Source organism: Papio anubis, chromosome 7, assembly GCF_008728515.1.
Source record: "Papio anubis isolate 15944 chromosome 7, Panubis1.0, whole genome shotgun sequence".
In the NCBI taxonomy this organism is placed as follows: Eukaryota; Metazoa; Chordata; class Mammalia; order Primates; family Cercopithecidae; genus Papio; species Papio anubis.
This window is the reverse complement of record NC_044982.1, coordinates 31,182,110-31,192,178: the sequence shown is the minus strand read 5'-3', so window position 1 is coordinate 31,192,178 and position 10,069 is coordinate 31,182,110. Positions and strand designations below refer to the sequence as shown.

The 10,069-nt window shown below is 46.9% G+C and overlaps 1 pseudogene across 1 annotated transcript; it reads right to left on the bottom strand.

Moving 5' to 3' along the window:
• Positions 1 to 4,563: 4,563 nt before the first annotated feature.
• On the bottom strand, positions 4,564 to 5,435 carry LOC101025038 (annotated as a pseudogene). Its single transcript, XR_161346.4, has one exon. The product of XR_161346.4 is annotated as an insulin-like growth factor-binding protein 3 receptor pseudogene (transcript).
• Positions 5,436 to 10,069: the final 4,634 nt, after the last annotated feature.

The window sequence follows — 10,069 nt, the reverse complement described above, 5'->3', positions numbered from 1 at the left end:
GCTTCCAAGATGGCGGCAGGTTCACTGTCTGGTGAGGGCCTGCCTCTGCTTCCAAGATGGCGGCAGGTTCAGTGTCTGGTCAGGGCCTGCCTCTGCTTCCAAGATGGCGGCAGGTTCAGTGTCTGGTGAGGGCCCGTCAAGCCCAAGACATGCAGTTCAGTGTTCGGTGAGGGCCCGCCCTGCTTCCAAGATGGCCCCAGTGTCTGGTGAGGGCCTGCCTCTGCTTCCAAGATGGCGGCAGGTTCAGTGTCTGGTGAGGCCCTGTCTCTGCTTCCCAAGATGGCGGCAGGTTCAGTGTCTGGTGAGGCCCTGTCTCTGCTTCCAAGATGGCGGCAGGTTCAGTGTCTGGTGAGGCCCTGTCTCTGCTTCCAAGATGGCGGCAGGTTCAGTGTCTGCTGAGGCCCTGTCTCTGCTTCCAAGATGGCGGCAGGTTCAGTGTCTGCTGAGGCCCTGTCTCTGCTTCCAAGATGATGCCTTGTTGCTCTGTCCACCAGAAGAGAGAAACACTGTGTCCTCACATGGTGGAAGGGACAGAGTGACTGGAAGGGGGGCAAACTCCCTCTATCACACCCTTCTATGAGAGCATTTAATCCCATTCATGAGGGCAGAGCTCTCATGCCTCAATCACCTCCTAAAGGCCACACTTCTTAATACTGTTGCATAGGGGATTAAATTTCAACATGAATTTCGGAGAGGACAAAAACATTCAAACCAGAGCAGTAGACTTTCCAGCCCATTCTATTCCTTCACTTCACATATCCCACAACAAGGTAACCCTCATTTATGATTTAGGGTGCACACTTCTTTACACTTCTTTGTTTTTTCCCAATTTTCTACAAATACATCTAGATAGACACACACACACACACACATATGGCATCACACATTTAAAAGAAATAAAGATGAAATCATGTTTTACCTCTTAGTTTGCAAATTACTCATTTCACTTACATTATAAACCTTTTCCCAGGCTATTTGTGTAGATCTAAACCTTTTTAAAAACCGGGACAACATAGTAAATCCCTGTCTCTATTTTTTAAAAAAAGAAAACCAGGGCTGCTTACATCCTACGTGCACTAACAGTGGTCATTAGGCAGGGTTTGATTGCTAAAGAAGATTCACAGGATTCAAGTTGACAATGCTTACAAAACTACTGCTTATTGCAGCAAAAGTATTCATTTAATGCAGCAACAGCAGTTAAGTAAGACATCAAGGGATCCAGAGAGGCCAGGTGCAGGCTCCAATTGGTTCACCTCTGGAAGAGCCACGCAAGACATACCTTCTCTCTAGAGTCACCCGTGTGTCATGGAACACCTCAGAACTGGGAGGCCCAAGCTGGAGTTTCCACCAGGGTGTCATATACCCTGCTGCTCATGTAGGCATGTTCCTTGCTGTGTCACCAGTCCCAAAAGCACAGTCCTCCAGGGGTCTCACCAAGACCAGGAACAAATCATCAATCTCACTGTTATCAATACACAATGCTGAACAAAGTAAAAATAAAAATAAATACTGCTGATAAGCCCGTACAAACCACGTTGAAATCCCTCAGACTCATGGTTATGAAACAGCACTATTAATCGGTATCTTTAATGCCTTGACCAGGGCTCAGTGCTGTACAGGAATAGCTTTTATTTCGGTAAATCAGTCTATGTCAATTCCAGGCCTGCTGGAATTAACCCTTGCAACAACCATGGTTTATATGAACCATCCTGTGTTCAACCATTTCCATAATGATGTATGAGTCAGGGTTCTCCAGAGGAATGGAACCAATAAGAAATGTGTGTGTGTGTGTGTGTGTGTGTAGAAGTACTCCATGACTTATAATGGGGTTGTGTCACGATAAACCCATCATAAATTGAAAATATCTTAAGTCAAACTTTTGAGTTATATTTTCAATTTGCGATGGGTTTATATAGATATAACCCTGCCATAAGTCAAGGAGTGTAACGGATACATATCACTTTTGCAACTTCGTAAAGTAAAAAAATCATAAGTGAGTCCAGGTGTGGTGGCTCACACCTGTAATCCCAGCACTCTGTGAGGCTGAGGCTGGTGAATCACTTGAGGTCAGGAGTTCAAGACCAGCCTGGCCAGTATGGTGAAACCCTGTCTCTACCAGAAATACAAAAATTAGCTGGGCGTGGTGGTGCATGCCTGTAGTCCCAGCTACTCGGGAGGCTAAGGCAGGAGAACTGCTTGAACTCAGGAGGCAGAGGTTACAATCAGCCAAGATCACACCACTGCACTCCAGCCTGGGTGACAGAGCGAGACTCCATCTCAAAAAAAAAACAAAATCATAAGTGGAAATACGTAAATTTGCTTATGTATTATGCAGTATATATGTAATATGCATTTATATTTTATATATAATTTATATATTTATATTATATATAAACATATTTATAAACATACTCATATATATACATACATGCATGTATGTATACACATGTGTAAAGGTGTACATACCTAGAGACTCACTTCCAACAAGTGGAATTCAGAAGAAGGGATGGCATATCACTTTCAAGATTCAGTTATAAAAAGACCAGCTCCAGTCTCGGGTGCTGTCACTCTCTTCTTGGGTCACTCAGTTTGTGGAGAGCCATGTCTCCAGCCGTCCTACAGAGAAGTTTGTGTGGTGGAGAACTGAAACTCCCTGCCAACAGTCATGTAAGTGACCTTGAATGCAGACACTCCAGCCTCAGTCAAGTCTTCAGAGTCCACAGCCCCTGTCAATTGATTGACTACAGCTTCCTGAGGGACCGTGAGCCGGAACCATCCAGGTAAGTCACTCCTGAATTCCTGACTCTCAGGAATTCTCAAAAAGACTGGAAATAAACATACCAAAATATTAAACCAGGTTATTCCCGTCGGGTGAGATTATGAGGGACTTTCACTTGTTTATTTTGTGTGCATGTTTATTTGTATTTTCTGCTTTCTCTTTTTGAGACGGAGTCTCGCTCTGTCGCCCAGGCTGGAGTGCAGTGGCCGGATCTCAGCTCACTGCAAGCGCCGCCTCCGGGGTTCAGGCCATTCTCCTGCCTCAGCCTCCCGAGTAGCTGGGACTACAGGCGCCCGCCACCTCATCCGGCTAGTTTTTTTGTATTTTTTTTAGTAGAGACGGGGTTTCACCGTGTTAGCCAGGATGGTCTCAATCTCCTGACCTCGTGATCCGCCCATCTCGGCCTCCCAAAGTGCTGGGATTACAGGCTTGAGCCACCGCGCCCGGCCCCGCTTTTTCTAAGATGAAGCTATGTAGGTGATTTTGTAGCCAGAAAAGATAGCCCTTACAAAAAATAAAGTTCAAGTGGAAAAACAACCAACCAATATCTCGATGTGTGAGTAGCATGAAGTAGGCACATGGAGAGGAGCCAGTGGAGGAGCGCCTGGCCTGTTCTGGTGGAGGCTGCAGAGCCCTGGAGCGCCAGGGGTCCCCTTTGGGCTTGTTAGTCCCCCTACCCCAGAAAGAACAAACCTGGTCAGCTTCCTGGGGTGACTCATGAGGGGAGAATCCCTATGGTGCTTGATGTGGTCAGATCATTCTCTTGACCTGAACTTTTCCTCCTTCATGAATGGAAAACACCTGTCTGCTAGGAGCACCTCTTCCTCCTGACTCGCTGCCTCCTCCGTTGCACAGCCACCCACCAGGAACAAATCTTCATTTCAGTGTCTCAGACTCCGCATCCTCTGAGCCATTTGCCCCCTCCTGGAACTGCTTCTTTCCCGCTTCAGCCTGCCAGGCTCTGGGCTGAGCATCCTAGCCAGAGGCTGTGGTTGAGTGTGGGTCCTAGGGTTCAAACCCTCATCTCCCTACCGTTTCCTACGGTACGATTTTGGGCAAGTCATTGGACCACGTAGCCTTAGTTTCTTCATTAGTAAAATGGGATAAAACACTTCATGGCTGATGTCATGCATTTGAAGCAGCTAGAACAATGCATAGCATGCAGTAAGAGGGCTGTAAATGTCACATGTAGGAAATAAGGAAGACAGGCTCCCTGCCCTCGTAAAGCTTACAGCTTAGTGGGGAAAGACAGACATTGAATGCATAAATACATATCAAAAGGAGACAAAAGCGGGTAGCACCCCGTGGCCTGGAAAGGAAGATTTATCAATGACCCTGTCTTCAGATGAAAAAACAGGAAAATCAGCCAGGTGCGGTAGTCATGCCTATAATTCTAGCACTTCGGGAGGCCGAGGCAGGTGGCTTGCTTGAGCCCAAGAGTTTGAGAACAGCCTGGGCAACATAGTGAGACCCTGTCTCCATTTTTTAAAAAAAAAAAGAAAAGAGAAAGAGAAAATGCTCCAGGTCACACTCTGAGCTCAGTGGCGGAGCTGGAATTCCAACCTGATTTGTGTCACTCCAGGCCCTTGTACTCAAGGCCTCACGATTTGCAGGAGCCCCAGGAGCCCTAGGCACTCAGCCTTTCTGGGTTGCTTCCTCCTTCACGCGCATCTGTGTGAAGAGACCACCAAACACGCTTTGTGTGAGCAATAAAGCTTTTTTTTTGTGGGGTGGGGGCAAAAAAGCTTTTTATTTTCCCTCACATTCCAGCTCTTCACTTTTTCTAAGACCTTTTCCAACTCAGAGCAAAGGCCCAAGAAGTTGATTCACACCTGAGAAACAAGTTGGGAACTAGGCTGGTGCCCTCAGAGCCCGGTTCTAGACCAGTGGGACTCCCGGCGTGGGTGGAAGCACGTAGCAGTGACACAGCAGAGAAGGCCACAGAAGAGAGGCAGGAAGGAGCCCAACACCAGCAGCCTGGGGCCACACAGAGCCAGCTTCTCTCCTCTGAGGTGTGCAGCTTGGTCAGCACAAGGCCTTCGTGGCTCCAGACACTAACACACTCCTCACCCATTCTAAGGCTCAGGGTAGCATTTCCGGCACCCTCCTCTGAGCAGGATATGGGTGGCTGGCTGGAGGGTAGGATTCCTGGAACAGCACTAAAATACGGGCAGGTTCCTGCAGTCCTTTCTGTGGTCACCCTGGCTGTGATAAGGACCAGTTGTCCTGCAGAAGATCTTTTCAGTCCCATCTGACTACCCAGGACTGTGGCCTGGAATGTCTGGGTCTTGTTGCTGTCTGGACTGTCTCCGAAGTTCAAGGTGGTCAGTAAGCTCATGACGTGAGACCCTCGCCACTTCCCTGTGACTGTCCCATTCCTGGGACACAGGGTCAGCTGGCCAAAAGATCTCAAAAAAGAGACCCAGTCCTGGGGGAGGTCAGGGCTGTGCAGGCCAGTCCTGTGGGTGAGGAGGAAGCTGCCAAGGCCCAGGCCGGAGAGGCGAAGGAGCAGCAGGATCAAAGTGGCACAGACCAGAGGTGGGTGGTGGGCCAGACACAGGTGCAGGTTGTGCCCTGCCTGGCAGTTGCCCATGGGGAGCAGAGGGGGCTGAGCCTCCGAAGAGAGTCCCTCCCGGCCGGGCGGAGGCCGGCGCCCCCACAATAAAGCTTTTTAATCACCTGGGTGCAGGTGAGCTGAGTCCGAAAAGCGAGTCAGCACAGGGAGATAGGGGTGGGGCAGTTTTACAGGATTTGGGTAGGTAGTGGAAAATTACAGTCAAAGAAGGTTGTTCTCTGGCGGGCAGGGGCGGGGGACACAAGGTGCTCAGTGGGGGAGCTTTTGAGCCAGGATGAGCCAGGAGAAGGAATTTCACAAGGTAGTATCATCAGTTAAGGCAGGAACAGACCATTTCACTTCTTTTGTGATTCTTCAGTTACTTCAGGCCATCTGGATGTATATGTGCAGGCTTGGGCTCAAAGGCCTGACATCCTCCATTAAAATAATAATAATAATAATGATATTTTAATTTCAATTTTATTTTATTTTTATTTTTTGAGACGGAGTCTCACTGTTAGCCAGGTTGGAGTGCAGTGGCACGATCCTGGCTCACTGCAACCTCTGCCTCCCAGGTTCAAGCGATTCTCCGGCCTCAGCCTCCGGAGTAGCTGGGATTACAGGTGAGCACCACCACACCCAGCTAATTTTGTATATTTAGTAGAGATAGGGTATCTCCATGTTAGCCAGGCTGATCTCGAACTCCCGACCTCAGATAATCTGCCCACCTCCATCTCCCAAAGTGCTAGGATTATAGGCGTGAGCCACTGCACCCAGCCAATAATGATATTTTTACAACTGCATTGCTATAAAGACAAATCTAATCAGGCTAGGTTTTCTTCATTTTTTCCCTTGTTTTAAAAGAAATTAAAACATTTTTATGGGCTTCTAAAAGTATTTTGGGCCCTAACCACTCTGCCTACAGGGCCTAATGAGTGAGTCCACACTGCTTATCACAGGGAGATGAATATGATACCATTCTTGCCCTCCCAGGAGCTTTCAGTACAGTGGGAGAGATATGAGCATGAAACAATTAATTTTAGTAACAATTCTAGTTTAGATGTATTGAATGCTTGCTCATCTCATTTAATTCTCTCAATAAGTTAAGAAGTAGTAAATAATGGCCAGGTGCGGTGGCTCACGCTTGTAATTCCAGCACTTTGGGAGGCCAAGGCAGGTAGATCACAAGGTCAGGAGTTCAAGACCAGACTGGCCAACATGGTGAAACCCCGTCTCTACTGCAAACACAAAAATTAGCCAGGCATGGTGGCGCATGCCAGTAGTCCTAGCTACTCAGGAGGCTGAGATAGGAGAATTGCTTGAACCCGGGAGGCAGAGGTTGCAGTGAGCCAAGATCATAACACTGCATTCCAGCCTGGGCGACAGAGTGAGACACCATCTCAGGGGAAAAAAAAGAAAAAGAATTAGTAAATAATGTGATTTTTTCACTTGACAGGCAAGGAAACGGAGGCCCAAAGAGTTTACATTGCTTGCCTGTGGTCCTAAACCTATCAGGGATGGGGCAAAATTTAAACCAAGGTCTACGTGACCCACAGGCCTGGATTCATTCCCTCCCTGCTGCACTGCCTCCCAGTTGCAGTGTGGGAGGCAGAAGGAAATAACTGCTACAGGCCCAGGTGCAGTGGCTCATGTCTTTAACCCCAGTGCTTTAGGCAGCTAAGGAAGGAGGATCACTTGAGACCAGGAATTTGAGACCAGCCTGGGCAACATAGTGAGACCCCTATCTGTAAAAAAAAATCAAAAAATTAGCCAGGTGTGCTGGTGCATGCCTGTAGTCCCAGCTACTCGGGAGGCTTGAGCCTGGGTGAGCCATGATTGTACCACTGCGCTCCGGGCAACATAGTGAGATGCTGTCTCTACGAAAATTTAAAAAAAACATTAGCCAGGCACGGTGGTGCATGCCTGTGGTCCCAGCTACTTGGGAAGCTGAGGTGGGAGGATCACTTGAGCCAAGGAGGTTGAGGCTGCAGTGAGCTGTGATCACACCACTGCACTCTAGTCTGGGTGACAAGAGTGAGACCCTGTCTCAAAGTTAAAAAAAAAAAAAAATATATATATATATATATATATATATGTATATAAAAAAAATATATATATATGTATATACATAAAATATATATATATATATATATAAAACAAACAAAACCTGCCACAATAGAGGTCTGAGAAAGAAGCTCTATATTAGTTCATTCTCACACTGCTGTAAAGATACTGCCTGAGACTGGGTAATTTATAAAGAAAGAGGTTTAACTGACCCACAGTTCCACATGGCTTGGGAGGCCTCAGGAAACTTACAATCATGGCAGAAGGCGAAGGGGAAGCCACGCACCTTCTTCACAAGGCAGCAGGAGAGAGAAGCATGAAGGAGGAACTTCCAAACACTTATAAAACCGTCAAATCTCGTGAGAACTCACTCACTATCACGAGAACAGCATGGGGGAAACCGACCCCGTGATCCAATCATCTCTTTCCCTTGACATGTAGGGATCACATTTCGAGAGGAGATTTGGTTGGGACACAAAGCCAAACCATATCATGCTCCAACTTCATGATGAATTCTGATGGGTCAGCGTGAATGCCTGGGAGTGCCAAGTCTCAAGGAGACCTCACCTCTGAATATTACCTCTCTGCTGAGCACCCAGATGTCCCCTCTGCTAAAAAGACCTCTTTCCTTTCCTACCCACTCACCCCAACTTGGCTAGGCTTGAGCATAATTGACAGATAGAGGTTAAGAAACACCATCTGAGGCCAGGCGCGGTGGCTCACACCTGTAATCCCAGCACTTTGGGAGGCCGAGGCAGGTGGATCACCTGAGGTCAGGAGTTCGAGACTAGCCTGGCCAACATGGTGAACATGGTGAAACCCTGTCTCTACAAAAAATATAAAATTAGCCGGGCATGGTGCCACACACCTGTTATCTCTGCTACTTGGGAGGCTGAGGCAGGAGAATCGCTTGAACCCAGGAGGCAGAGGTTGCAGTGAGCCAAGATTGCACCATTGCACTCCAACCTGGGCAACAAGAGTGAAACTCCATCTAGAGGAAAGAAAGAAAGAACGAGAGAGAGAGAGGGAGGGAGGGAGGAAGGAAGGAAGGGAGAGAAGGGAGGGGAGAGAGAGAAAGAAAAAGAAAGAAAGAAAGGGAAAAAGAGAGAAAGAAAGGAGGAAAGAAAGAAAAGGAAAGAAGGAAGGAATGGAGGGGAGAGAGAGGGGAAAGGAAAGAAAAAGAAAGAAACAGGAAAGAAAGAGAGAGAAAGGAAAAGAAAGAGAGAGAGAAAGAAGAGAAAGACAGAGAGAAAGAGAAAGACAGAGAGAAAGAGAAAGAGAGAAAGAAAGAAGGAAAGAAAGGAAGGGAGGGGAGAGAGAAAGGAAAAGAAAGAGAGAAAGAAAGAAAAAGAAAGAAAGAGGAAGGAAGGAAATGGAGGGGAGAGAGAGGAAAGAAAAGAAAAAGAAAGAAAGGAAAAGAAAGGAAAGAAAGAGAGAAAGAGAAAGAAAGGAAAGAAAGAAAAAGGAAGGAAGGAAGGAAGGAATGGAGGGGAGAGAGAGAAAGGAAAAGACAGAAAAGAAAGAAAGAAAGAAAGAGAAAGAAAGAAAGAGAAAGAAAGGAAGGAAGGAAGGAAGGGAAGGAAGGAAGGAAAGAAAGAGAAAAGACCATCTGAGCTGTGAATGTGACCACAACACATTTAAGAGGGTGGAGACAACCCTCACTGGAATTATCTCATGGGCGCACCTGGGATGGAGAGTAGGGGTGGGTAGGAAACCTGCCAAACTGCCTATGGGAGCCAATAAGGGTCACCCGAATAGGAGAGAATGCTGCCAATGGACTATATGTGTAGTTTCATATGTGTAAAATACATAAAACCTCCAATACATGTGGTTGGTTTTTGCCATAACTCTTGTGAGACTGGAAAAATATCATCTGTCATCATATGATTTAACCCTTGCTTAAAATCCTGTGGCAGCTCCTGGTGGGCTTCCCTGGTGTGGCATCCCTGCCCCGTCTTGCTCTGGCTCCTCTCATTCTCTGCTCCAGCCAGACTGAACAGCTGACACTTCCTTCTAAATGGTTCCAACATTTTAGTCTTGGCTCTACCTTGGAATGCCCAGTGTTACGTGACTTGCCCAAGGACAAAATAAGGATGTAGTGGAGTTGATATTCAAAGCCGGATTTATCTCACTCCAAAGCAAGGACAAGGAATTCCCTTAGGAAATCAGCGGTGGCCCATCTACTTGTGTGGAGAAACAAGAGTTGCTTATAATTCTGGGTAATGAGGTGTCCCCATCCCGTCACCTAGTCAACACCTGTGTCTCATTTAAAACTCAATTCAGGCATTGCTGCACTTTCAGTGGGTTTTTTTTGTTTTTGTTTTTTCTTGTTTTTGTTTTTGTTTTTTAGATGTGAAGCTCATTTAACAACAAGCAAAGGGGTTGCAGAATAAGAACGCTGTTGTTTTTCTCTGGGAATAGGTGGCCACATCCAAAAACAAAGAAATGGTTTGAAGTCTTTGCATTGGAGAGAAAACGCCATGCCCATTGCTGCAGCCTGAATTCCCAATGAGTAGTGCCTCTGTCTGGGGTTAAAGGATGATGTACCCATGTGGAACCAGGAAGTGGTAACTCCTTAAACCCTGCCACTCTTTCACACCTTTGGTATGACTCATTTTGATGAAATTCAACGAACTCGGAGCACCTGCTCATGCAGCAGAATATTTTTGAGC